This window comes from Erithacus rubecula (assembly GCF_903797595.1).
Source record: "Erithacus rubecula genome assembly, chromosome: 10".
In the NCBI taxonomy this organism is placed as follows: domain Eukaryota; kingdom Metazoa; phylum Chordata; class Aves; order Passeriformes; family Muscicapidae; genus Erithacus; species Erithacus rubecula.
Window position 1 is genome coordinate 16,952,478 of NC_136662.1, and position 25,664 is coordinate 16,978,141.

Sequence of the window (25,664 nt, forward strand, 5' to 3'; positions counted from 1 at the left end):
CTGGCTCAGCTTTTTTGGGCTGGCATCTGGCTTTAAAAAAATGTTCAGGGTAATGTGTTGCTCAATAAGTGACAATTAATGTAGATTATTTGTTTTTTGTTTATATGCAGTATAAGGACTTTACTATCTTTGTACTGGAAATGCATCATTTTGGTGCAGAAGATCATGATATATATATATTTCTCTTCTCAAGTTGAAATATGAAAGACTTAATGGCTCATTTTAAGGGGCTTGCTTTTCCTTTTTGTCAGTGGAACTTCAATTAGGGTTATTTTTGAATAGGAGGACAACTTGCACTAGTTAAAATACGGAAAAGAGAAGTGGAAATGATTTTTATATACATCATATATTTGTCTAGAGCGTGTTGACAGACAGACAGAATTAATAAGGAAATATTTACATAGTAATCATTTCTGGAATTTGCTGCAGGAAAGATTTAATTTTTTCCCTCCTACCACAAGAGATGCCAACCCGATCAAAATATAATGATATGTTTACCAACAGTAACAGATCTGCAACACAGAATAATCTTAACCAGCCTTTATTTCAGTAGAATATAAGATTGCTTATTCTCACTGTACCCCAGTCTGATATTTTCTGCTCCCTAACCTGCCTTTTCCTTGGTGTTACATGAGGGGCACTCGGTGGTTTGCTGGGGGCAGTCTGCCTGCTCTGGGTTTGGCCACTGCAGCAGGGCTTGCACACATTCTGGAGACCATCTTCCCTCCCTAAGTGAGACTGTACTAACTAGATTTTAGTCCTTTACAAATTTTACAAATCCCTTTTAATTCCTCATAGGAGTTGTGGAGGCTTGTAGGGGCTAAATAACTCTTGTTTTACTAGAGGGATGCTGTTAGGTTTATTATCTTATTTTCAGCAGAAAATAAAAAAGTGAAAAGCACTGAATTGTCAGGAATCCACATGTGCTGAATACTCCATCCAGCCTGCCCTGGTGTTCCCAGCTGTTGACAGTGAGTTTTCTTGTGCAAGGGAGATATTTGGTTGCATTATCTGCGAGTTATTACAGCAGTCTGGGTGAGGCAATGTGACTGTAATGGTTACTCCTCAGATCAGTTATCTGTTGGAGCACTTGCCTCTGGCATTAGGTTGATCTAAGGGAAGTCTCTCCACTGGATTTGAAAATTTGTTACTAAATTAAAAACAAAATAATTTAGCCATGAAGTAAATAGTGTCATTTCTTGTGCCCTGGTCTTCATGTTATTGAAGTGCCTGTAGCTCAGATTGAAAAATGATGTTGAGGTCAAAGTCAGGAACTAGAATTTAACTAAGAAAAACATTCTGGGAGAATTTATTAGGGAATTAAAAAATACTTCTGACCATTCAGGTTTGCAGAAGACACTGGATGACACCATAGGTATTTTTTTTACTTTTGACCTGCAAAGTAAAACAAATTTCTTGCTATTCCTATCACCCTGCTCTGTCTATTCTTGTCACAAACCTTCTTTTAAAATTGAACTGGTGTCTGAACAGCAGTTTTATTGATATTTTAGGAAGAGAAGAGGACACAGAGAACTGTGTATTCACTTACCTGCTTCCTATACAATCTGGTTTCTTTACTAGTTGGCTTCCCCAGTTTTTCAGGACTGTTTTTCTTTCACCAAGGTATGTGCTGAAGAAGCTTTTAAAGAGAAAAGCAATGCCAGTGCCACTTGAGAATTTTCCCTGTTTTTTGCCCTTTTACCAATACATGTCTCATCTGGTCCACTGCTTTTGCAGGCAGTTGCATCAGAGCCCTTCTTGTCATCGAATCAAATACCACTTAAATAAATTATTTTTGATGGCTTTGTCCTGAGGTCACTGTATGGGCTGGTACACTGTTGCTTGCTGAATAGGTAAAACATTCACAATAAATTAAAAAAATATGAAAATACAAGAATATGAAAAAGTCCAATTTTTAACCTGAATGTTTTCAAGGATTCTTCATATGTAAGGTCTTGTTCTGAAAAAAGGTTTTTGTGTATGTGAGTGACCAGGGCTTTACTGAGCCTTGCATAATACAAGCAGCAAAAATGCTTCTCTGGAACTTTTCTCTGAACTGTGTAATTTACCTGTTCTCCATCTAATATACCAAATTTTTACTTTCTTAATAATTTTCTACATGAGCATCCCAGAAATTCTTCTTGTTTCCTTCTCAAGTGCATAGCTTTGTGTGTAGGAGCAAGTATTTGGGTCGACTATTTGTTATTTGTCCTTAAATTTACAATGTTCTTAGTGTGTGACAGATTTTATTCTCCACACTGACATTTAGCAAACTTGAGTGGTGTTTTCTTTTTTGTCTTCAAGTTGCTTTTATGTTTGTATATGTATGTGTATATATATAAAATTATATGTGTCTCAGGATAGACCCTTGGGGGGAAATAATCTATTAGTAACCACTACGACCTCTCTTTTCTTGTGAGTTTGACCTTTTAACTTTAGTCCCCTTTTTTATTTGTCTTAGAATTTTTACATTGTTTCTTTTAAATTTTCTCCCACTAAATTGGTTATTTCCTACATAACATTGCAGTGTTGTTTTCTGATAACTGGATAATCAAGACCTGCCTCATTATGTTTAGCAAACAATGTTTTATTTGCAAAACATTCTGGGAAAATGTGGCATGAATTACTGCTGGTTAACCCAAGTTGTGTCTTATCCTGTTTTTTTTCTTTTCCTGTAGGTCTCTAATTATCTGTCTTTTGAAATGTTTTAAAACATTTCATTACTCCTGAGATCAAATCAGCCAACATTTAGATAACAAAATTAGTTTTTCATTTTTTTTAAACAGACATTTGCATTTGCTGTTCTGTAATCCTCTGGTACCAGTCTAGCTTGATATATTTGCTATCAGACCTGCAGTAATCACACCCCATGTGAGTGTCTGAAAGGCTTTTTCTGGTCCCAGATGTGCAGTGCATTGAAGGTTGTAGAGCTGGGCTTTACCCTCTGGTTACAGTAATTCCCTGAGTGCCTTCAGCATTCTGCTTTCATCCCCCCTTTCTCATCACTGCTGCAGTGACTGAAGATCGGTGTAAGCCATCCAGGTGGTTTTGGATGATTCATCCATGCATTGAGCAACACAGTTTTCTTCCACTTTGCTCATAGGGCTTGAGAACGAGCCATTTTTAGTCCATCCCTTAATGCAAAAGAAACTGAAACTTTGGCAGTTTTGTTCTTGGGCTGCTTGTTCTTTGCCCATCAGTGCTTTTCTCCTTTTTTATTTGGCTTTCATGCTTGTTCCCTCAGTGTTTATGGAACAGCTCTATTTGCAGCGAGGTGTGGAACCCTTCTTTCAACAAGTTTTTCACTGGTGATTAGGATCAGCATTCCAGAGAACTTCTACAGCTTTGTGCTAGAGAAATGCCAAGTATATCTCTTAATGGAAAAGTAACAAGTAAACTTGCCTTGCAAGCATGTACATGTGCATACATGAATACCTGTACAAAATCCTGCATGCTGCAGGAGCCTGAAATAAAAACACATTAGTCCAAATGTGCTGAAAAACTTATTTAGGGATAGAGGACATTTGTAGCCAACCTAGCATTCATTAGTGTAGCCTGGCTGCTTTTTTAATCTGACTTACCTTTCCCATGGTTGTGCAGATGCTAAGCTGGCAGGAGGACATTGACATCTTCGGAATATGAACTGTAGGCTTAATTAGTTGGCAGTACTGAGCTTACATGACAGAGGAGCAGTTCTCAGGGTGTTTCTTGGTAAGTTAATGTACAGCACATTGAACCTTTGAAGCATGGCTCTACAGAAGGCCTCCAGTGAGACTGCATTCCTAATTGCCAGCAGCACTGGTTAACAGGTTGTCTAAGCAATTTAATGGCCCAACTTCAGAATAGCTTTAATATATTCTTGTCACCCCATGTGAATAAATTGATATACTGATGAAGATAAAGCTGCCTCATTATTCAAATATTGATAGTAGTTGGGCTTTTTTCCTGTTATCTTTCTTTCTATTTTTATATTCTTTTGTACTGCTATGCATATTCATGTTCATGGCCAATCAGTGGGAATAAAGGACCCAAAGAAGGTCTTTCTCCTTGTCCAAGGAAGTAAATATTTGGTAACTCAAAATAAGCGAGAAATAACATTTTGTTTTGTTAAAGAATGAAGGCTCCAGGTTTTATTTTGAAACAAGGCATACCTTGCCAGCAGACTTTAAGACAGTGGTGTAATCAGTAGTATTTGGCTGGTTGCCATATTACAAGTGTTTTACTCAGAACTCCAGATTTGGTATATTACAGATGATAGTTTTGGAGGATGAGCATTCAGTAATAAAAAGATACCAGAACAGAGACTGTATTCATAGTCTTTTTAGCTTGCAGGTCTTGGTGGTTATTTAGTAAATAGTGGGCTTTTTTAATCTCTCCACCTGTAATGCTGCATTGTCAAATTACAGTGTCACTGATGGTGGTTTTATTTTGGTGGTGACCTTACTCATCTTGGAAACAGGTTCTACACTGCAGTGTCAGCCCTGAACAAGCTTCCAGTTTGGTTTTATAGGATGTGGTTCCCTCCATCCTCCTCTGTAACATGTGACAAATGCCATTACTAGTCCTTAAACAGCTGTCTGACACTGGAAGAACAAATCAGTCCCAGTGAAGTGTGCCTTCTGGGAAGATGAATGTGGTCATAAAGAACAACTTGAACTTGTAGTTAGTTTTGTTTGTTTGTTTGTTATGTGCTTTGAGTGTTACATTGCTGAGTGTGGTACTGCACTGGCTGTATGAAATGGAAGGATTTTTACTTAATTTTTATTGAGGTAGTATCCAAAATGGAAGATCTCTTTTCCCAGTGTTCTGTTTAATACAGAAGAATATCTCACTAGGGTTACAAAACTGTTGGTGGTGATGAGAAATGTCTTGCAAATAAAAATCTACAAATTTAATTTGGAGGTTTAAATCTGCAGAGGAGGAATAAGATGAGTGGGCAAGGGTGCTCACAGAAACCTGTGGTTCATTAGATTGCTTTGGTAAAGAAGCAGGTGGCCTTTAGTTGAGGCAGGGAGAAACCTTGGTGAATGTAGTTCCTGTTAAAAATGCAGTGAAAATGAGTGGTTATAATTCCCCTTTCTAGACTAGCTGTATCCTACCTGCCTTGAATGAAGGACCTTGTGTTTTGGCAATATGGGAATGGCTAAACAAACCAGGAGGACTGAAGGGGGTGTATGAGTTCTTGCTACTTGATCACTTGCAACAATTCTTTTTCAATTGTCTAGAAAATAGTAAGAAGGTAGATGGTTTATTATTCCTCTGCCCCAAATTGTTAATGTTGAAGATTATAGATTATTTTACATAATGCTAGTTAGTGTTCATGTTTCAAAGCATGTAGCTGCTTCTTAGAACTATTTAAGTATTTGCTCCTTAAAAGAGGGAGCTCCTGTGGTAGCTACTATTTTTCTTTATTTGTTCTCTGCCTAGAGGGACTTTTCAGTATTTAGAGAACTAACTAACTGTGTCTTTAACTTGAGGACTTCCCACTCTTGCCTTGATTGCTCAGTGTATTTCTTTGTTGCATCTTGTCTATATTAGATCATGATGTCTTCGAGACAGGAACTGTATGGTGGAAAATCCAGGATCATGGGGTATGATCTTGGTTTAGGACCTTCAGGCAATATTTAAATACAAATAACTATGCTTGAAAGCTGTTTAGCATGTGATCTAAACTGTTACGGGGCAGCAGTTTACATTCTGCTTGAGCTTAGCAATATACAGTCAAGTTCAAACAAGTTGGAAGCTGACTATCCCTGACTTACAGTTCTTGCTTTGTAATTTACCTGCTTTTCGAGTCTTAACCAAGCTCTGCTATCAGCTAATGGAGCACAAACAGGTATGCTAATACAATTTTTATTTGGGAATTTTAGCTACAGGAAAGCCAGAGAATTCCAATTTCCCGTGGCAGTTTCTTCACTGTAGTACAGCTCTTCACGGTTGGATTTTTTTTTTTTTAATATGCAGAATATGTAGTTGTTCACATTCAGATGCTGTAAAAGCAAGAAGGGCTTTATTTAAAAAACTAATTTCTTCGTAAGGGTAGGCACTTAAAAATTGGACCACAACATTCCGTTTTATGGACATGTTAAAGCGTAGTAAACAGCAGCACTATTGCATTCTGTTACTCAAATGATCAGATAATGTAATTTTTAATAACTTGTCAACTACCAGTAACAGACAGCTGTGTGCAATTTGTATAGGATCCTCGAAAATCTTCAAAGTGGAAAAATGTACAATAAAATATCTGTGGAACCTGCAATGCATTATTTAACATCATAAAGTGCTGTAATGCTGCAAATTTACAGCTGTCTATAAGGCACATTAATAGGGTGGTAAGTTACCTTCAGAATGAATTTGCCTGGAGTGGGAGCCTCTCTGTGCAGCAGCCTGTGCCTCTTCCCTGGGAGCAGAGGGGATGCCAGGCTGAGCCTGCTGCCAGCACCTGTGGAATCAAGACACATCAGGATTTTTTGCACTTTAATTCATTTCTGTGTCCTTTGATCTTGTGGCGATTATGAGGACAATGAAAAAAAAGATCTAAATAGAATTGACCAACCTCTGCTGGTGCAGCAGGTTGTCCTTACTCAAAAGTCCATTTTCTGTTGGTTGATAGGTTGTCTTATCAGGAATTAAATTTTTCAGCTGAGGAAGCCATGTAACTGGAAATGGAAGAGAAACGGGGTTAAGGTTAACTGAACTGTTGGAAAAAAAGGTATTAAAAGTGTTCTGTTGGCTTTCCTATGGGAGGAGCTGGATCATCACTTGACTTGCATGGGGAAACATTTGGTGCACTGAATGTTACTGAAGAAATTACTGTGTTTGACAAATTTGTATGTAGGGTAGGGTTGTGTAAAGTCATAAACAGGAGACAGATTAAGGGATGTCTGAAGCAGTGTTTTTAAGTGGAATTTAATTTAAAGTTCTGTAAAATGGACAATGCTGCTACAACACAATTTGTTCTTGCAGCACTGAGTGTGTCCTTATGGGCAGCCTGATTGGTTTAGAGATCAGTTGCTGAATTTTAATACTGGGGGGAGCATACAGGATTGTTATCAGATAAACCTGGAGTGAGCCAGTGAGTCCTGCAGGTGGTTCCTGGCTGTGGTGGAGCTTCAGTCATACCTAGTGGCAGGCATGGGGGTGTTTTGGGGTGAGGGTTTGAGACAGAAGTCTCCTTTGCCTTACTGGCCATTTATCCAAGGAGAAAACTGAACAATGGGTTTACTGGTGGGTCTTTATTTTTTGGCTTTTAGCTTGATGGGAAACTTTGAGAAAGAAGAGGCCTTTGGAGGGGAGATTGTGATACCTGAAGGCAAGACAGTCCAGGCAAGTCTGAACTTGGCGTGCAGACTGTCGTGTCAGGTGTACTTTGCTGGGTTACTACTTTGCAATTTTTGTCCACTCTACTGGGAGTTTAAATCTTTGTTTGTTTGTTTTTATTTTTAAGATACTTCTTTCTTGTGAAAGTTTGGGAATGGATGAAAGCAAGTTGGATAATAACAGGTAGCCATAAAACAAAGGTCACAAAGATGTTAATATATTGAGGTTTAGGGGAGTGAGGAATTGTAACCCCTTTGGAAGCTTTTCAGATGATCATGTTGTTTCTCTGGCCATCTATCCCAGGATTAAATTTCCAAATGACTGTATAAGCTATTTTCATGTCTTTTTAAAGGATGGAATTACATAATTAAAGATAACTTGACAGAATGTCACATTGTGTTTATATATAATTTTCTAAATGTGATTCACTCAGGCTATGAATACAGCTATAAAATTGGCCAGGTAGATAGCTGAATACTGCAGCATGAGTTTTTGTATTATTACAATTAAAAGGAAACAAATTTTGGGAAAATGCAGATTGTGAAAGCTTGATTTTGTTTTGAATGCCAGAGAAATACAGTATGTTATTGAAAAAGAAGTAATATAGCCCTGGGAGATCTTAAATGTGAATATTAGCAGCATGTTTCTGGGTGAAATCCTCCCAAAATGTGAGCTGTGCTTGGTGTTCCTCTGTAATTGCCCCTTTGTTGGCTATCTGGGAGAGATCACAGGGCTGAAATTATTACTTTGGCCTCGCACAGGGCCTAGTTTGGGCTCTTTCATTGCTGTGTTTGCTTTTTAATAAGTAATTCACTCTGGGAAATTACTTCTCCAGATCTCTGCAATTGGTGAGGGGAAGACTGAGAATTAGGTGAAACATATAAAGATGTGAAATTGAGGCTGAAACCTAATATCCAGAAAGGCTTCCTGTTAGCACAGAAGAAATGGAGTTAAAGCAAATATAACTTTAAAGTTGTGTAAAGGAGGGGGGGAAGGAGAATACTTCGTGAGTTTCACGAGTACCACTTGGACAGCTAGGTTTCAGAAGAAGAGTACTGCTTGTCCCTCAATTTTGTCCAGACTTTGAAGTCTAGACTAGTCTAGACTCTGGTGTAACAGACTTCTAGATTATTTCAAGAAGTGAAATAAAATTGCAGGGCAATTTTGTGATGTGAAATTGTTCATTTGCTACTCCTGTTGTTAAGCTTTGCTTTTATTCAGTAACTAAATCCATAAATGTGAACATAAGTAGCCACCCTAAAATACTGCCTTGCAATTTATTTTGAACTTTCATTTGCCTTTTTTGATAAAATGGTGAGAAACTTCTCATCGGTATAAACTTACTGAAAAAACCAAACAACTTTCTGAAGTACCACTGTGCTGTTTGTAATTACTAATACTATGAAATAATAATCCAAAGCAGTAGCACGTTTTGAGTGTTGTCTCCCTTTATCTACATTGAATTTGTACACTGTCATCCTGTTGGGGTAAAAGACAGGGATCCCATTTTCTTCCTTACATGTGCAGGTCCAGCATATCTATGCAGGATGTTAAAAGACCTTTTCCAGCAGCATCTGTAGTGCTGTTGGTTTGTTCCCTGATGCAATGTGAGGAGCTTACCTGGGAAGCAGCCTCTTGTTATTGAAGAAATTGGTTGCAGTGCAAAGGCATAAATATTGAGAGGATTCCTTTCTGGCTGAATACTGTGAGGAAGCCTTTTAAGCCTTTCTGTTTACCATTGGTGTTTTGAAGTGCTCTGTTCTGATAGTGGGAGTGAGCAGTGGTGGGTAGAGAGGAGGCAGGGCTTGGCATTACCTGCTTTCAGGTGAACATAGACTGATCCCTCTGTATATAGTCTGGTTTCACCAGGATTTGAGTGTACTTTTTTTACAAAAAGTAAAAGCCCAGGAACTGGTGAATGCAGTGTGGAGCTAAGACTCATAGACAGGTATGCCAGTGGGAATTGTTGAAGAAAGAAGTCATGGTTTGCCAACCCACTGGTCGAGTGGGGAGTGGACAGCATGTGGGTGAGGTGACCTGGTGTGCAACCTTGCTTGGGATTTGACAGGCCTTCTGTCAAAATATGTCAGTATCCATCTTTGTAGAATAAAAGCAGACACTTTTGACTGCTTAAAGAGAAATAAAGTCAAACTGTGTACAGCTGGAGTGTCAGTCTGTCCCAGCCCTTGTCCGTCCCCCGTTGTGTCCGGGGTCTGAGAGCGTGTCCCGGTACGGCTGCAGGGAGGAAGGTGCTGCCCAGGCACTCAGTATTCCTTCTGATCAGCACTTCTTTGTGCAAATACAACACAAATATTAAATTACTCTTTGTTTTATTTTGTTAAATGTTTGCCTTCACAATGCAGACAAATTGCTGCTGGCACAGCTATTGTCTTTGCAGGGTTACTCTGGGGATGTATCTGACAGATCTCTATTGCGACACATGGAGGAAAATTCTGAGTGGTCTCCTCTTTCAGAAATTGAAAGGCTTTTCACTTGGTTTTGTTGTATTTAATTAAAATAAATACACCCAGAGGCTTGAGCATTTGCTGGATGTTTAAAAAAAGAGAAATAGGAAGATTAAACAATTGAAAAAAATGCACAAATGTATTGCATAAAATATATAAACTTATGTTAATAGGATGATAAAAAATTCAGGGGAAAAACTAGCTTGAATATTTAAAAAGGTATCTTTAGATCCATTGGCCTTTGGGTCCAAGCCCCCAAGAAGAAAAATTGGTTAAATATTTTTAAAAGTGTATCTTTAGATCCATTGCCCTTGATGTCCTGTTCCGTCTTTCAGTATTACTTTATCTTTGTATTTAGATTTTAAAATATCTAGACAATTATATTTTATATTGCTTTGTAGAAATTTTGGTTATATTACACAGGTCCTAAGATTTTTTTTCTGTGTAGCATCTGATGAACTTGGGTTAGAGTTCATTAGACTGGTTTTAAGGGCTTTATTGGATTTGAGGGTGATGGTTATTTTGTTACTTTGAAAGAAAACCTCTTCCTAAAAGAGAGGTTGCTGTTATTTTATTTAAAATTACAAGTTACATAAATCATCTGACAGAATTGAGAACAAAGGAGAAAACCAAAAACTTTCTGAATGATTAGATTGCTTAAGCTGTCTGCAAGCAGAAGTAGTCTTGGGCTTCATGTGCCTTGGCCAGCAGTGCAGGTGATGTTGGCTTCCTGCCTGACTAGCAGTGCAGGCTGCAGTGGTCCTTGCTGTGGGATTTTGCCTATTTTTCTAATGTAGGTATCAAAGTGAATTTGGTTACTGTGGTCCTCAGTCTTCTGGAAGTAGACGGAAATAAGTGAGATGGTCCACAGGCTCAATGGCCTGTTTGTCAGACCTGCAGAGGACTCTCACACAACTCCCTTGCTTCTGAAGAAAGGATCCTAGGCATTTAGGAAATTTGAATTAAATATTGGAGGCTTTCTCAGTATAAATATTGTCAGCAGAGTTCAGAACATTTCACCCTTTGGTGTCAGGAGGTGGCGCGCACCGAGATCTAAGTGGCACATCTACATATTTCAACAAAACACACTGCCTCTCCTGCCTTCACAGTTCCTTTTAAGTTTCATTGGCAGACAGGTTGCCTTTTATGTCCTTTCTGTGCACATTATGCCAGCAGGTTCCTTTGCAGAAAATAAATTTGCAGTCCCCAGCTGATGGGGGCCGTTGGGGAGCGATCCTGCCGGAGCGTTTTGGGCGCCGTGCTTCCCGTCGCGGTGGCACCGCTCGGCCGTCTCTCGCTGGACCCTGCCTGCAGTGTTTAATGCTGTGTCTTTCCACTGCAGTTTTTGAGACCACATCGAGGAGAAACTGAAATTTGTAAAAGAAGACCTTTTGGGTAACTTGGTGCAAAGTGCTTTTTATGATTTGAGCTAGGCAGTCTCATAAAAATGTTTTTTTCAAGTAGGAGCTACAGGTTTATTGGGTTATGGCAGCCTTTGTATATGTGCTCAAATGCATGCACGTGTGTGTGCTTGTACAATATTTATTCTTCAAAACTGACATTCAAGCAAAGAACAAATCACTTGTGCTCATGGTGTGCTACTGTGGTTTGATGCCAGTGAGTGCTGGAGCGTTTCTGTGGTTAGCAGTGCCATTGTTTGCTGAAGCAAGCCTGTGTTTTGATAACAATACTTCCAGGTTTTGCAAACCATAATCAGTTTACATATGTAAGCTATTCAGGTTTTTGAAGTCTATCAAATCTGCCATTTTACATGCTTCCTTCTTTTTGTGGACAGAGGTAGGCAAATGAAAAATAGCCTAGCAATCAGAAAATGTTCTTCACAAAAGGCTAGCGAGGTGAAAGTGAAGATGTGAAAACACTTTCAAATGGCAGAGTTCGTATATGGCATGATTTAAAAAAAACCTATTTTTTGTCTAGAGTTGAGTTAAATTGAAAAAAGGATCTTTGGATATAATGAAGCAAAACTGCTTTTGTCTCCCCTGTTGCAGCATTCTGAACAGAATTTAAAAAAACCCAGAAACCACAACAACCGATTTGCTATAATTTGCTGAATTCTACCTCTTGATATTTTGCAAGAACAAAATATTGTCTAATACTGAAGTAAGAATTCTGGCAATGCATTTATTGTGTTAATGTGGTTAGGAAAAAGTACTTTGAGGTTTTGTTGAAGCTTATCCCGTAACAAGATGTATTGTGATGACTTGAATATCTTAATAGCAAATTTTTCATCTCTTTAATAAGGAGGAAATGTAAAGAATATTATCAAAATAGTCTGTCTGACATGCAGAAAATGTTAAACTTTATCGCATTGCAACAAAAACAAACTCATTTATGGCTATACAAAAAAAATTATTATGTCCTGTGCTGCCTGCTATAAATTTGATTTATTCCTCTAGTAATTACAGTCGCTGATTTTGTAAAAGTTGAAAACATTTCTTTTCCCCAAGCTTAACAAGACTTCTGCATTACCATTGCTACTGCATTGCAATACTTTGAACTTGCTTAGCAGACATGACAAAAGGTTTTAATTAAAATACTAGTGAGATAAAAAAATATCATTTGTCTGCATTAACTTTGTACATTTCTCATAATTCTTTAATTCTTGTAATAAAGGAAAAATGCCATGACAGTGATAAGAAGTTGTCCTCCCTCCTTTCTCTCCCTCATCAGTAGATGATTGTGTTGGAGCTTTGGGATGTTTTTCTTAATCCCACTGCGGGATCATTCAGATGTTCCTTGTTGGTACAGGATGAGGAGATATTTAGAAGGCTTCAGTTCACCAGCAGTAGCACAATCCCAGCATGGATAGGGATATGCTGAAATCTGTTCAAGCACCCCAGCCTTCCCAGCTCCCAAGTAGTTGTAAAATAACTCACTCTTGAGCTTTATCCCTTCTGAGTATTCTTAAATTAAAGAGTATCAGCTACAGAACCAGTAGGGTAGCTCGAGGACCTTTAGAAGTATTTCTGTCAAATAAATGGTGATTTTGGTATGATGCTAAAAATAGAGAACATTTTCAGAGTTCATTAAATCTTTCCCCTCTTTTTTTTTTTCTCCTTTTTTTTTTTACTACTTTGTAATAAATATCTCATTCTGTGAAACATGATTTAAATAGTGATGTAAATCAAGCAGAAACTTTGAAGTAAATTGGTTCCTTTGATCTTACTTTGTTACATTTCTCAAAGGGGAGGTTAATTATTAGTAGTTTGGTAATTACTAGATTGCCTTGATTTTTACTGCTAACTACAGCTTTTACAGTAAGGTAACACCTTTTGTCAGCCTTATAAGCATATGTTATAATTGTCTGGCTATGCCAAATAAGCATCCAGGTACTTCATGTTTTTGGCAGTAAAATAGTTGTTTAACATATATTGAGTGCTAAATATATAGTTGTATTGATGTCAAAATTTGAATTCAGTTGAAACGCATGAAACAATATTGAATAGTTAACTAAGTTTTTCTTGGATTTGTTTGGTACATAAATCAAAAGCAACAAGTGCATTTTGCTTTTTGAATTGGTGAGAGAGGGCTGTCAAGTTTTAAAATAGTTATGGTGTTAGTTCTAGGTAGTGACTGGAAAATAGTTTTGGCACCAGAGAATTTTGTAAATGGTAGATTTCTTTATCTTGCTCTAAATGTTTGTATCTAGATTTGAGAACAAGAACAAAGCTTCATGCTATGTTATTTCTTAATTGATTTCTTTTGAGCAAAAGAAGTCTGAATTGAATTAACTGGATACATTGAAGCTAGGAAAAAAGCTATTTCTGCATCAGTCAAAAGGTCAGTCATTATTTAGAGTTGGTTTAGTGCATTACTTTCAGTTGTTTAACCTGCTGATTTGCCTTTCTTGAAGATGTGGTGAGCAAATGTAGGTTTTTTTAATATATATTAAATTTGAATGCTTTTGATACATAATTTTTTTAACTTTTTGCCTGTTTACAAATATATAAAATACATTGTAATGCTTTAGAAACAGAAGCCTAATTTTTATTCACTATGTTAGGACATTTAGTGTATATTTAAAATAAGCATTTGTTTTGCTTCTCAAGGAAAAATCCTTTACCATGTGAAAAGAGACATTCATGTATCTGAGCGTTTCTTTTATTCTGTGTCACTTATATAAGCATGTGGATAAGCATAAGAGTCAAAAGAAATTAGGATTTATTGTATTTGTGATTACAAGAAATAAGAACTCTGACTGTCCAAAGGTGGCCATTGTTATTGTATTGGTACTGTTAATCATGTGTCTGAACATGTAGTGGTGATGCAGCCATTATAAATAGTGTGGGAACCCATGGTATAGTGATTGCATTTCAGTGCATGATGGTATAGACCTGAAATTATAGGGCAAAATAGATATGTGATGCATCTATTTTACCATTATCAGTATATTCAAATTTTGATGCTTTATTCGCATGTATAAAATTGAAATACAGGCATTTGTGAGACAGAATTTTGGCTTATTTTACTAAGCATAAAATAGAGTGTTTGTATTGTAAATAACTTTTTAAAGTGCTCTTTATTTTAATGCTTTCTATTATAGGAGATCACTCATTGGAGATTATAATTTATGATAATTTTGGTTTGGGAGTGGGGAAAGCTATTTATTAATTGAAAATATGCTTGTCTAGACTTCATGAGTATATTCATCCACATTTAATATACATCTATAATAGATGCTCTGTAGAAGTGAATGTGAGAGAGTAAATGTGTTAATCTGTGTTCACTATAGACACCTGTATTTCAATTTTAAGATGCATCTTACCTTTCTTTAGGGGTTGGATGTCCCATAGTAATGACTGTTGGAATTCCAGCTCTGGTCTGGGATGTTAGCATTGCTCTTCTAGAGGGGAAATACATTTGGTTTGTGCAGACTGATGCTATTTCTAATTTTTGTTACCCTTTTAGAGGAGATGGAAAGAAGAAAACTTGGTGTGTTACATAAAGTTGTTAAATATTGATTATGTGTAGAATGAAGTTTTGCTGGTAGCAGTTTCCTGGTTTGGACTTTGCTGATTCTCTAGTGTTAATGCCTTCTTTGCTCTTCAGGCTCTGTGTCAAAAACCTTGTAGAGAGACAGATAAACATCAGCTCTTGGGTGCAATGGGAGGACACTCTTCTGGCAATGCTGATATAGCTTGGTCTGATTCAGCAAGCTGTGATGGATTAAAACAAATCAAGCCATTCCATTGTATTGCATTAATTTTTTAGCATTTCTTATAACACAAGGTTTTTTCATAACAGCGAGCATTTGCTGTCCTGTGGAGTATGCCACTGGGCAAGCAAAGAAAACTGAGCCATTAATCCTCAAAAGAGCAATCCTAGTCCTGACTTCATGCTGTCTGTCCTGTTGGTGTCACTCTCAGGAGTTTGTTGTAATGTAGCTGTTCAGATCTCTTCACTTTTGCACCCAGTGCTAGAACTATTTTGCTCTTTTGGTGTTGACAAGATTGCCTGTGTGCTTTTCTCTTGTTCTAAAACCCTTAAAAGTTCTCTAGAGTCCCTTAAAGTCAATTCTGTGCAGGAGTCTGCTTGATGTGGAATTAAAACCTTGCAAAAGAGGAGGTGGGGAGCCACTGAGCAGTGCTTGGAGTGTGCCCTTTCCTATCCCATCCTAGACAAAGTGGCAGTAACAATGTTCTGTTCTTTTTCTCTTTTCCAAGCTAGCTGGGAATCCGCACAGGTTTTTCTGGGACTGCAGTGTAACTGTGGCTTCTACAATGTAAAGAGCTGAGATTTTGAGATCTTGTGTATGGAATGAAATTCTCCTTCTGGTTTACCCTTGGCAGATGCCAAGTTGAGGTGACTGTTTGGGGAATGGATAGTTTGGATGAAAAGAGATCTGTCCTCTCCAGTACCAGTTATTCTGTATGCAAGAAAAGATACAGTAGGCTGATGTGTAGTAGTGAATTTCTTAAAAAGAGTAGCTCTAATCCTAATTACTAATAATTAGCTACTCATAATTCTTGAAACATATGTCTTTATCCCTTTGATTACTTGGTAGCTAATAATAATTATAATAATAAATAGCTAATAATCCATGTTTCCTCATTCCATAAACCTCGTTAAGTTCTTCAAGACTCCATTCATATTTTACATTTGTCTAAAAGCTCGATACCCTGAGGAGGGGAGTGGAGGTACAACATGGGAACTACATCAGAAAGGAGGTTCCTGCTTTTCCTCCTGATTATTTTAGCACTGTCACGAAGAGGGCAAGTGGATGACTCTTTGGAGGAGCGAGAAAAGGCGTGAAATGGGATTTCTAGTGAAAATTAGTCTCTTCCAGAGTAATTGTTCATCTTGTTCCAAGCTAGAGCCTTGTTTTGTGTCCTCTCTTTTGAGAGAACAGTCAAGGAGCAGTATAGAGTCATATAATAACGTAAAAGATTCTAGGAAACTAAGGTGAATATGGCCTACGTGTGCTTGATGCTGGAAGTCCAATCTGGTTGCTTCAGTAAACATTGTCAGCAGCTGCTCCTGTTTAGTCATGGAGAGTGTTGCTCTGTAGTGTTACATGTACAGAAATAGCACCAGTAGGGAGAAAATGCTCTTACCTTGTATCAGCTCCATGAAGAGCTCCAGCCACTTCTTGTTTTATCAGCCTTGTGCCTGTATTGGTCTGCTAGCCTGGCGGTGTCAGTACTGCTGAAAGAGAGTAAAAGTCTTTAATCTGGTACACCTCTGAGCAAGATGATGTAGCTGCTGCCCTTTGGTCCTAGCAAGATCTGTGGGGTGAATATTAATTGTGCACCTCTGCCCAAGCGATGCGGGTCCGTGATTGTTCCCGCTCCTCCCACGCTGTCGGAAATGGGGCGAGATGTGCTTGGCTAACAGTAGTGTGTCAGTTGGGGATACCTGAAAAAATTCAGCCCCCTTCCCTCCAGTGGCATATACAAGAGAAGTCTCTGACTCTTTACAGGTTTTGCAGATCAATATGGGAAGCACTGCAGGAATTACCTTGTTATGATAAACGTGTAGCAAGTAGAACATAGGCAGGGACCTTATGGGCATCTGAAGTAAAATTCCTGGTCAAACCTTGAGTTGCCCAAGGTGGGATGTGAATTTTCTCCCTTGCCACAGGATCCTCAAAAACATAGAGCACATAAGCAGTGTTCCTGGATTTTGTACAAGTGGGAGTAGTGGTGTCATTTCTCCCTGGAAATCCTTGTAACTTATTCATCAAACTTAGTCATACCTGGCACTTGTAGGTAAAAGAGATTGTTCAGAATCTCTCAAGAAATGTTTTCCCTTATGTTGAGAGGTTTGTTTGCTTTGTACCCAGAACTCTCATATTTCCATGTTTGACCTGCTCCAAGAAACTGCTTTAAAAATAACTGATAATGTTTTAAAAGACAATACCGAGAAACCAAATGTTTATCAGCTCCCTTTCTTCTTCTTTTTTTTTTTTTTTTATTTTCTTTCCCCAGAAGAAAGCTGTGGATGGTTAGGCAAAGACATGCATGTATTTCAGTAGTCCAGCTTTGGCTGAAGAAACTGTGCTCTTGATGGTTTTTAGCACGGTGCCAAGGGCTCATCTGCCTTCCATCTCAAAGGAATATGCAACTAATAAGGTCATCAGAACACTGATACTCAGTGCATCTCTCTGGTTATCCTGGGTCTTAGTTAAGCCACACATGAAATGTCAGCTCCTTCAGCTCTAGAAATATTCATGTGGCTCACTATAGCAAAGGGCCTGGCAAGCATCTGCCCAGTGGTGCCAGAAGAAAGGACATGCTTGTGCAGGGGTGCTGTATTCTTCCTGATTCCTTGGTGTGTAAGGATGTTGTGTTGGATGCCTAGAAACTCCAAGCCTGTTAGTTGGCATTCTTGCAATAGTAGGCAGCAGCAGGATTTCTTCTCAGCCAAATGCCTAGGATTTCTTGAGTGCAGCCTTTTGAGCCCTTCTGAAATATGGGGGACTCCTCTATACAATTGTGGCTTGGTTCTCCTATGTCTAACTAGCCCTTCATGTGAATCATGCCTTCTGTTGCCTTTTGTGTTTTGTGGAGATTGAAGACTGAAGCAGTTGCTGAGCTGACACAGAATTGCATTTTTCATAGAGAGAAATTGAAATCTTAAAAGATGTATTTTATTTTTATTTTAATTGTTCTGTCCTTGTGCCCAGCTCTGTTTTGCATTTTAGGGGAACCATGATATTCTTTAGTTATCTGCAGAGTTCTTGAATAAATTAATGTAGAATTTGGAAAACAAACTGGCTTTGTTGTTTATTATCAAAGCAGAAGATGCCTTAGCACTGACTCTGTCTGTGTAGCTCAGTTGTGTTCAAATCAATGCTTCATCTTCTTAAATAAGTTTTCTCACTGATTTGCAGAATATCAGCTTGGTTCTTTATAATACCATATACAATTTCTGTGAACTAGATATTCACCAAAGGTAACATTAGACACTGAGCAAATAATTGTTTCCTGTCACACTGCATTAGTAACTGGGAAGAAAGTGTTTCCTAATTTGTATTTGTGCAGAACTAAATATAGCTCTAGCAAAACTTAACTTCAGCTCCAGCCATTCAAGTCCCTAAGAAATTGAGTACCATGTTTGTCAGTAACTGGAAAAATTACTTTGTGTGTGTGTGTGTGTGTGTTCCTTGCCCTCTCACTTTCCAGTTTTATAATCTTAGGGACTTGAATATGAGGCTGTCCAAACTCTGAGAAAATCCTGATAGTCCTGGGTTATTGCTTTTTGCAGGAACTATGGCAGAATTTTTTTTCTATTAGGAGTTTGAGGATATTGAGCCCTGGCTGCATGCCCCATTCCTTATTTAGCAAGGACAAGGTTAAATTGTCCTGCAGTTATATTTTCCAGCAAAAACTGCTCTGACTTCTCATCTAAAATCTTGAATTTATTAGCTGTTCTGCTCTAGTTGTTCTGTAGAGCTGATAGCCTGATGCATAAGATCTTAAAAAAAACATTTAAGAAATACTCAGTTTGGGACGTACCAGTGAAATCATGCTGGTAAGAAAAATCTGATGTTACAGGAAAGGTGTATTGAATAGATTGTCTCTCCTCCCTGGGAAACTTGCAGATTTGTGTCTGTGGCTTGGTATTGAGTCTGGCAGCTGTGGGATAACAACCTTCGTGCTACATTTGCACTGAAAAGGCAACGCTGCTTCCTGAGATGATGGAAATGCCAAATGCTGCATTTTGGAGCTTGAGTGTTTCAGCTGGCATCTGTGAGGAGAATGCTTCAGGTTCATCTCTTCTAGAGAGGCTAAGTGTGAGCCAAGGCTCAAAATAGTTACATTCTTTTTTTGTATTAGCTTGAATTCATCAAGATCAGCTCATCCTCCCTGGCTGGCTCTGCTGGATGCTGAGCAGGAGGAGTGTGTTTGAAAGGTCTGAGGGATCTTCCATCCAGAGTTTGTAGAAAACAAGACAGTACTTCATCATTAATCTGTGCCACTCAACCTGAAGTGTGCTACTAACTTGGGCATTTTATCTGTGCTCTGCCCAGTTCCATCAGTGCTCTGCCCAACCTTCTCATGTTATCGGTGGTGCAATAATTAGGAGGAGGTTGCTGCTGGTGAGCAGGAAGAGGGTTCCCTGTATATTGGCTGTGTCTGCACCTGTACCACTTACTACACAGAGATCCTTTGAAGAAATGATCTAAAGAAATCCAAAGAAAATTGCCAGGGTTTGTAACAGCTTTCCTCCTGGCAGTCTGTGGTTTATTTTTACTGTAGGATGTGACAGGCAATTCCTGGTGCCTCAGCTGTGTCTGAAGTGTGAGTGATTGCTGGAAACACGAGTGATTGCATTAGCAGCTTTCTGCCCTCCATTGGGGAGAAGTTTTGAGTTTGAACTCTCCCCTCGCTGAGATCTTTGAAGTTTGGATCTTTAAAATCATTCTCTATGCCAAAGACCTACTAGTGCAGTTGTCATTCTTCCCATCTGAGGGGGACTGGACCAGCCTTCCTTCAGAGGCCATTAAAGCTGCGTGTTTCATCTGCCAGAGAGGTCAGCAGAGAAAGACATAAGTAAGTAATTATTCCCTTCCTCTCCTCCCAGTAGCTGAGTGAGCTCTGGAAGTTGAAACATCATTAAATCTCTGAGCATTGTGGATAGTCTGCAAGCCAGCCAGGGAGCCCATGTCACATGGTGGAGGGAGGGCCAAATAACAGGTGGTATTTAAAAACTGATTAATATTTGTGAATAACAATGTGCTGTTAGTAAGAAAACAATTCAGTCTGGTTGTGAATATTTATGATGATGACTTTCAACACTGCTTGGATCATGCAATGCTTTTCCAGCTGCTGCACCTCCTCTTGTGTCACAACGTTTCACACCAGGGTGAAAATATTGTCTGCTATGTGGATCTGTCCCACAGGGCTGCAGCTGGCTGAGCAGCACTGTGGAGTGCACACTCTCAAAAGAATACTATCAACAGTTCAGTATTAGTGGAATGCTAGACTCCAAACATTTGAAGTATTCTTTGCTGGTGAAGTAAGCCATACAAATTGCCTTGAGATTTCATCCCATTAAGAGCCAAACCATGCACAGAGGTAGTGCTATGTTTGAAGAGAAAGCAGGTGTTAAAGGTTGTTCTACCTCTTAATGTTGTGTGTGAGTATTTTACAGTAGATCAAACTTGCCTAATGTAATCTTCGAAATGTTTTCATTTAAAAAGCTCCCTGTGGTTTGTATTTGTTGAACTGAAAGAGCAGAATCTACTTTGTAGCTTGGTGAGGCGGGGTGTTCCACTGAACATGAGTTCACACTGTCATTTGGGAAAGATAATAGGTTTTTAACCTCTGCCAGTGTTAGACTGAGGAATTTATGGAGCTCTGCTGAAGCTGTGCCTAGGCAGGTTACCTTGTGATGCAGGTTTTTCACAATTCGCCATTTTCTTGTGATAAGTTGTAGCTTTTCTCGGCCTCTTGCAGTGTCAGCCAACATGGGAGCTCACCTAGAGATGAGGAATTCCTCACTGTTGTCGATGCTGCATGGAAAGCTTATGGTTGCTGGTGTTGTTTGTTCAGTAAACACTGTCTCATAGCTTGATAACTCAGCCATGAAGAGTTCCAGAAAATATTCCTGGCTTGGCACATGGAAACTGGCACAACCCATGGAGGTGGTGCTCATGTTTTTAGCAGCAGAGGTGTCCAGGTGCAGCTGGAGGTGCAGGGGACGTGCAGCGTGGCACTTGCTCTTGGCAGCCTCCCCACTGCTCCTGATGGGTGTGAGTTAAGCTTGAGGGAGGGTCTGTGTACTCCAGTGTGCTGAAATCCTTAGGTATGGTCTCTCTTTTGTTACTCAAGGCCTCCAGCAGCCTGAATGAGCAGATGGAGGCTGCAGCGTGCTGCACAGAGGAGGTTATCTCCAGTGAGCTGCCATCACCACTTTCATCACTGCTGATTGATTATTTTTGTTAATGTTTAATCCTCAACAGCAAATATCTAATGTTTATATGCCCTTTCCCTGTATAAGCAGAACATCTCTTTTATAAAGTCAGTTAAGACATCCAAAACTGAATCAGTGTAAAATTTTGAATATATCTGTCAGATGAACAGATGCAAAGAAATTGATAGCAGAAGTGATCACTTCAGTGTGCACAGGTCCTCTGGTGGCAGGCATTTCCAGGAGTCTTCAATTGCATAAACAGTGCTTAATATGACTGAGAATATTGTCAAACCTCATCTTAAAATTCTTATATTTTCAACGTAGAAGAGGTGGGTTTGGGGTTTTTTTTAGAGTTTTTGTTTTTGTTGTTTTTTTAGTGACATATTTCCACTTCGTTTTCTAGCAGTAGTGTCACTATGGTGTGGCTGAGAATGGTTTACTTGAACTGCCCCTATTTCACAGATGCAAAAAGCTACTTAAGCTTTTGGAGAAAGAAGTTTCTAGTGAAATACGTGAGTGTGTACCATGAATTACTTCAACTGTGTGTTAGAACTATAGCAAATTCTATGGGTTTTCCAAGGAATATGTTTAAAAGAATACATAAAAAGTAGTATAACAATTAGAAGCAGAGACTGATATATTTAAATGAAGTCATTAATTTTAAGTGTTGGCTTACAGAAATTTCAAGCATTTTTATGCATTTAATAAAGGGTTGCTTTTTAAGTAGTTTAAGTATCCTTCTCTGTATGCAACATATCCTGGGAATTAACAAACCACTTACTGCTGGATAGATTCCACTCAGATGCAGCTGCCATTGCTGCAGCAAAGACTGATAAAGAGAGTGGAAAGAGCCAGTACTGAAATGGTCATCCTATATTAGTCTAGGGGAAGGGAGAAAACAAACCTGTATAATCTCTCTTCTGTTTATTTAGTATTCTGATCTGTGCCATGAGCATCAAGGTGGATGTGTGCATGCCCAAAAGAGGCCTTTCTTCAAATTTCAGGGAGCCTGGCAGACAGTTCCAGGGTGCTTGTCTAAAATTCTTTCTGGGATGGAGACCAGCAATGTGGGACTGCTGAAGGTGGAAGTTGGTGATCTGATACTGAGGGATTGGTGCTGAGGTATTAAACGGGGACCCTGTGTGAAAAGAGGAAAACTTACATGTTCTAAACAAAGGAGCTTGCAGGGATAGAAGAAAGGACAGTGTGGTCAGAGTTATGGAAAACATACTGAGGAGCATTATGCATAGATATTGGCAGGGTAACACCTCCTGGTTTAGAACAGGAGCACGCTCAGAATAATGACAGTGAAGGCTGCCAGTGTGTGCCAGGAGTAAATATAGTAGTGTAAGCACTGCTACAGAGTCATCGAAGTCAATGCTGCATAACATAAATTGCATAATATATTTGTTTGTGAAGGTTATTAGAGCACAGTTCTAAATGGATCTGAGTCCTTGGAAAGGTGAGTTTATTCTGGTTCCCTGGGCTGAGGTTTCCAATATGTCCCAGTCTGATCTGGGGCAAGCTGCCAGCAAGAGGGGGGAGGTTGCTGTTCCTCTCCCACCAGCTCCAGTGCTTGTCCAGCAGCTCCTGAGCTGGTTCCACACAAAGTGCCAGGAGGAAAGGAACTGCCCTCTCACCTCAGAAATGGAAAAAAATGTGGGGATTTTTATTGTCCTGGTCAGCTGACTTGATGAGGGGATGAGAGAGGATCTCCAAGGGGTGTGTGTATGGGGGCGTGGGTGGGGGTATCTCTGGGCACAGGGGATGCTGGGCAGGCAGGCTGTTCAAGCCTCATGTCCCACCTCAGAACTGGAGCCAGCCCTCTCCCTCTCCCACCAGGGATGGGATGGTCAGTGCATGATGCAGCAACCAGCAGATACCCAAATTTCAGGGCACTGTCACACTCTCCATAAGAGGGCTGAAGTTGTTTACAAAATGCGTACTTTGTAAATGATAAAGACTAAATAATGTATTCTCTGCATTTGCATAATTTTGAATCACTTATCCTTCTGAGGGCTGTAGTCATTTGGCTCGTGTTAAAATGTGCTTAGTGGTGTAGTTGAGCTCAAGCCATCAGCTGTGGGTTGAGCTGGCACTGAAGATGGGAGGCATGTTCTTGAGGAGACTGTGCATGTTCCCATGAGCAGGGTCAGAGGTGGGACAGGTAGGAGGCACTGTCAGTGCTGTGAAAGGTCAGGGTGGCTTTCAGACAGAGCTTGAGACCCAGAGCAATTGAAGTGGGATTTACTTCCATGGGGATGGCATTAGGAAAGAAGCTTCTGCCCTGCACTGGGTGAGATGGAGGGGGTTACCTGCTGAAAATGCTTGAGAAACACATCTTTGGGCAGCTGCAAGGTGACAGTGGGCCACAAGGATAGGGTTGGGCAGAAGATGCTGATGTAGGGTGAGACAGGAGATGTGTAATATCAAAGATGGGGAGTAACCAGTGAGCAAACTCTGAGAACTTGCTTGATTTGGGTGGGCGAATGAGCCCTGACAGGGGAGGTGGTATAATTCATTTTTTATTGTCAGGGAAATAAACTTCAGGGATAGGGAAAAGCTGTTTAAGCTGCTGGATCAATGTTGGCATGAAAACAAATGGATAAAAGCTGTTCAGGAATAAGTGTTAGGCTGAAGTTTTTTAACTACTGGAGGAGCTCATCTCTGCAGTTAGAATTGGGTGTGGAGGCTGAGGAGATGCATTGTCAGTATGTGGGCTCTGTTACTGTGATTGGGGTTGTTGGATGTGATACCTGTTGTGGAGAGCTAAGCTAATGATCTGTAAACATCTTTCCTGCTTGAATCATGATTGTGACATATGCAGGGAGAAAAGGGGAAATTGTCTCTTGCTGTCAAGGTTTTAAAAATTGCTGTATGGGAATATGTGCTGAATTTAACTGCTTTTTCCCCAGGATGGAGAATTCATGTCATTAAACAGAGTTTTAATCTTTGTTGCACCTTTGAGAATGTCCCTGCTGTTTTGGTCACTTACAACACTTATTCTTGTGTTGTTTGTTTTTCCCCTAGGTATTTTTATGGCCTCTGTCACAGTGGTGTCTCAGTGTCTTCCAGGCATTTATGGATTTATTCTGAGAACGTTCCTGTGAGGTAAGGAAATATTATCACTTGCTTTTACAGACTGGGAACTGAGGCAGAGGGAGACAAAGGTTGCAGGAGTCTTGTAGCATAGCCAGCAGTCAAACACTGATTGCCAGCAAGTTCATTGTTGTCCTAATCCCATACCCAGCTACCTGTCTGGATTTTTTTCTTTCTGCCCCTTTTTACTTCTTTGTTTATTTTTTCTTTTTCTTTCTCTTGTCTGTGTTTTAGTAGCAATAATCTGCAAGGGGTTGGGAGGACCTGTGGAAAATATGATTAGGGATACTGGTGTCCTTTTTTTAACGTTGTTACTTATGAGTTGGAATTCCTTTCTAAAAATATCAGCAGATCTGTTTATGTTAAATGATTAGCATGTTTAGACTTCCAAAGATAAGCTGCCTTGCCTTTTTGAGTCAGTAACTCCTTTATCCTACCTGTCTAGGCTTGTGGCTGTTGAATTCTTACCCTGTCTAAGCTAATGCCATCCCAATCACCTAAAGCAATGCCAAGAATGTCATCATCCATGCAAAGATCTGATTCGTGTCAAGACAGGTGTAAAGTTTCTCAAGCACACTTATGTGTAATTACTGTTTAACTTTATTTTTCAAAGATCTTTCTAAGCTAGCTAAAATGTGCAGCTTTGAGCTCCCATATTCTCCCAGAAATTGGATTTCAGTGCCTGATTAGTGATGCTGATCCCTTTCAAAAGTATTGCAAAGTTCCTGACACATGTGTGCACTGAATTACAATTGGGATCATAAAATCAAATATCATGAATAACAGCTTGAAAAATGTGTCTTTTTTTCTTCCCCTTTTAAGTAAGGAATTTTTAAGTTAGGTGTCCCTTGAGCCCTTTTCTCTCTTCAAGATGGTATTTAAAGTGTGACTTTTACTACTTAAAGAATTTTCTTACAGTTTCAGCAGTCTTATAAGTTAGGAATATATGAGCAGGCTCTAACAAATATTTTTATTGTATGTTAAAATCATCAAAATTATTAAAAATATTACATTGCAAATAAATACTTAATGCCATCTTCTAATTGCACAATCTGCAAAATACATGTAAGAGATCACATTTATCCTCTTTATTAGTGTGTATTACGTGTCCTTGTGTCCCCAAGAATAAGGCCCTAATGACTCATGAACTGTCTCAAAGTGTACTAAATAAGATTAAAGAGCTGGCCAGTGACCTTAACAGTCAATTAGGCTGTATGTTACTCAGCCCAGTATTTGTTGAGTGTAGAAGAGTAGCAAAAATTCATTAGCTGAGATGCTGATGCTTGAAACAAGCAAGATCTCTCTAACACCAGAGCTGATGTTGCTGCTGAAGGGGAGATAGAAGCACCTATGGTAGGTATGTGTGTGTATGTGATTGAAAGTGCTGCTGATGTGGTCCTG

General features: G+C 39.2%; 1 protein-coding gene across 5 annotated transcripts in view; it reads left to right on the forward strand.

The window, feature by feature from the left end:
• The window catches only part of PTPRF (protein tyrosine phosphatase receptor type F), a 368,934-nt gene that overhangs the window by 64,385 nt on the left and 278,885 nt on the right, over window positions 1–25,664 (forward strand). For all 5 annotated transcript variants that reach the window (XM_079313895.1, XM_079313894.1, XM_079313898.1 and 2 more), the window contains exon 2: window positions 24,195–24,275. The gene's annotated coding sequence lies outside the window, so the exon portion shown is untranslated. The remainder of the gene's footprint in view (window positions 1–24,194; window positions 24,276–25,664) is intronic.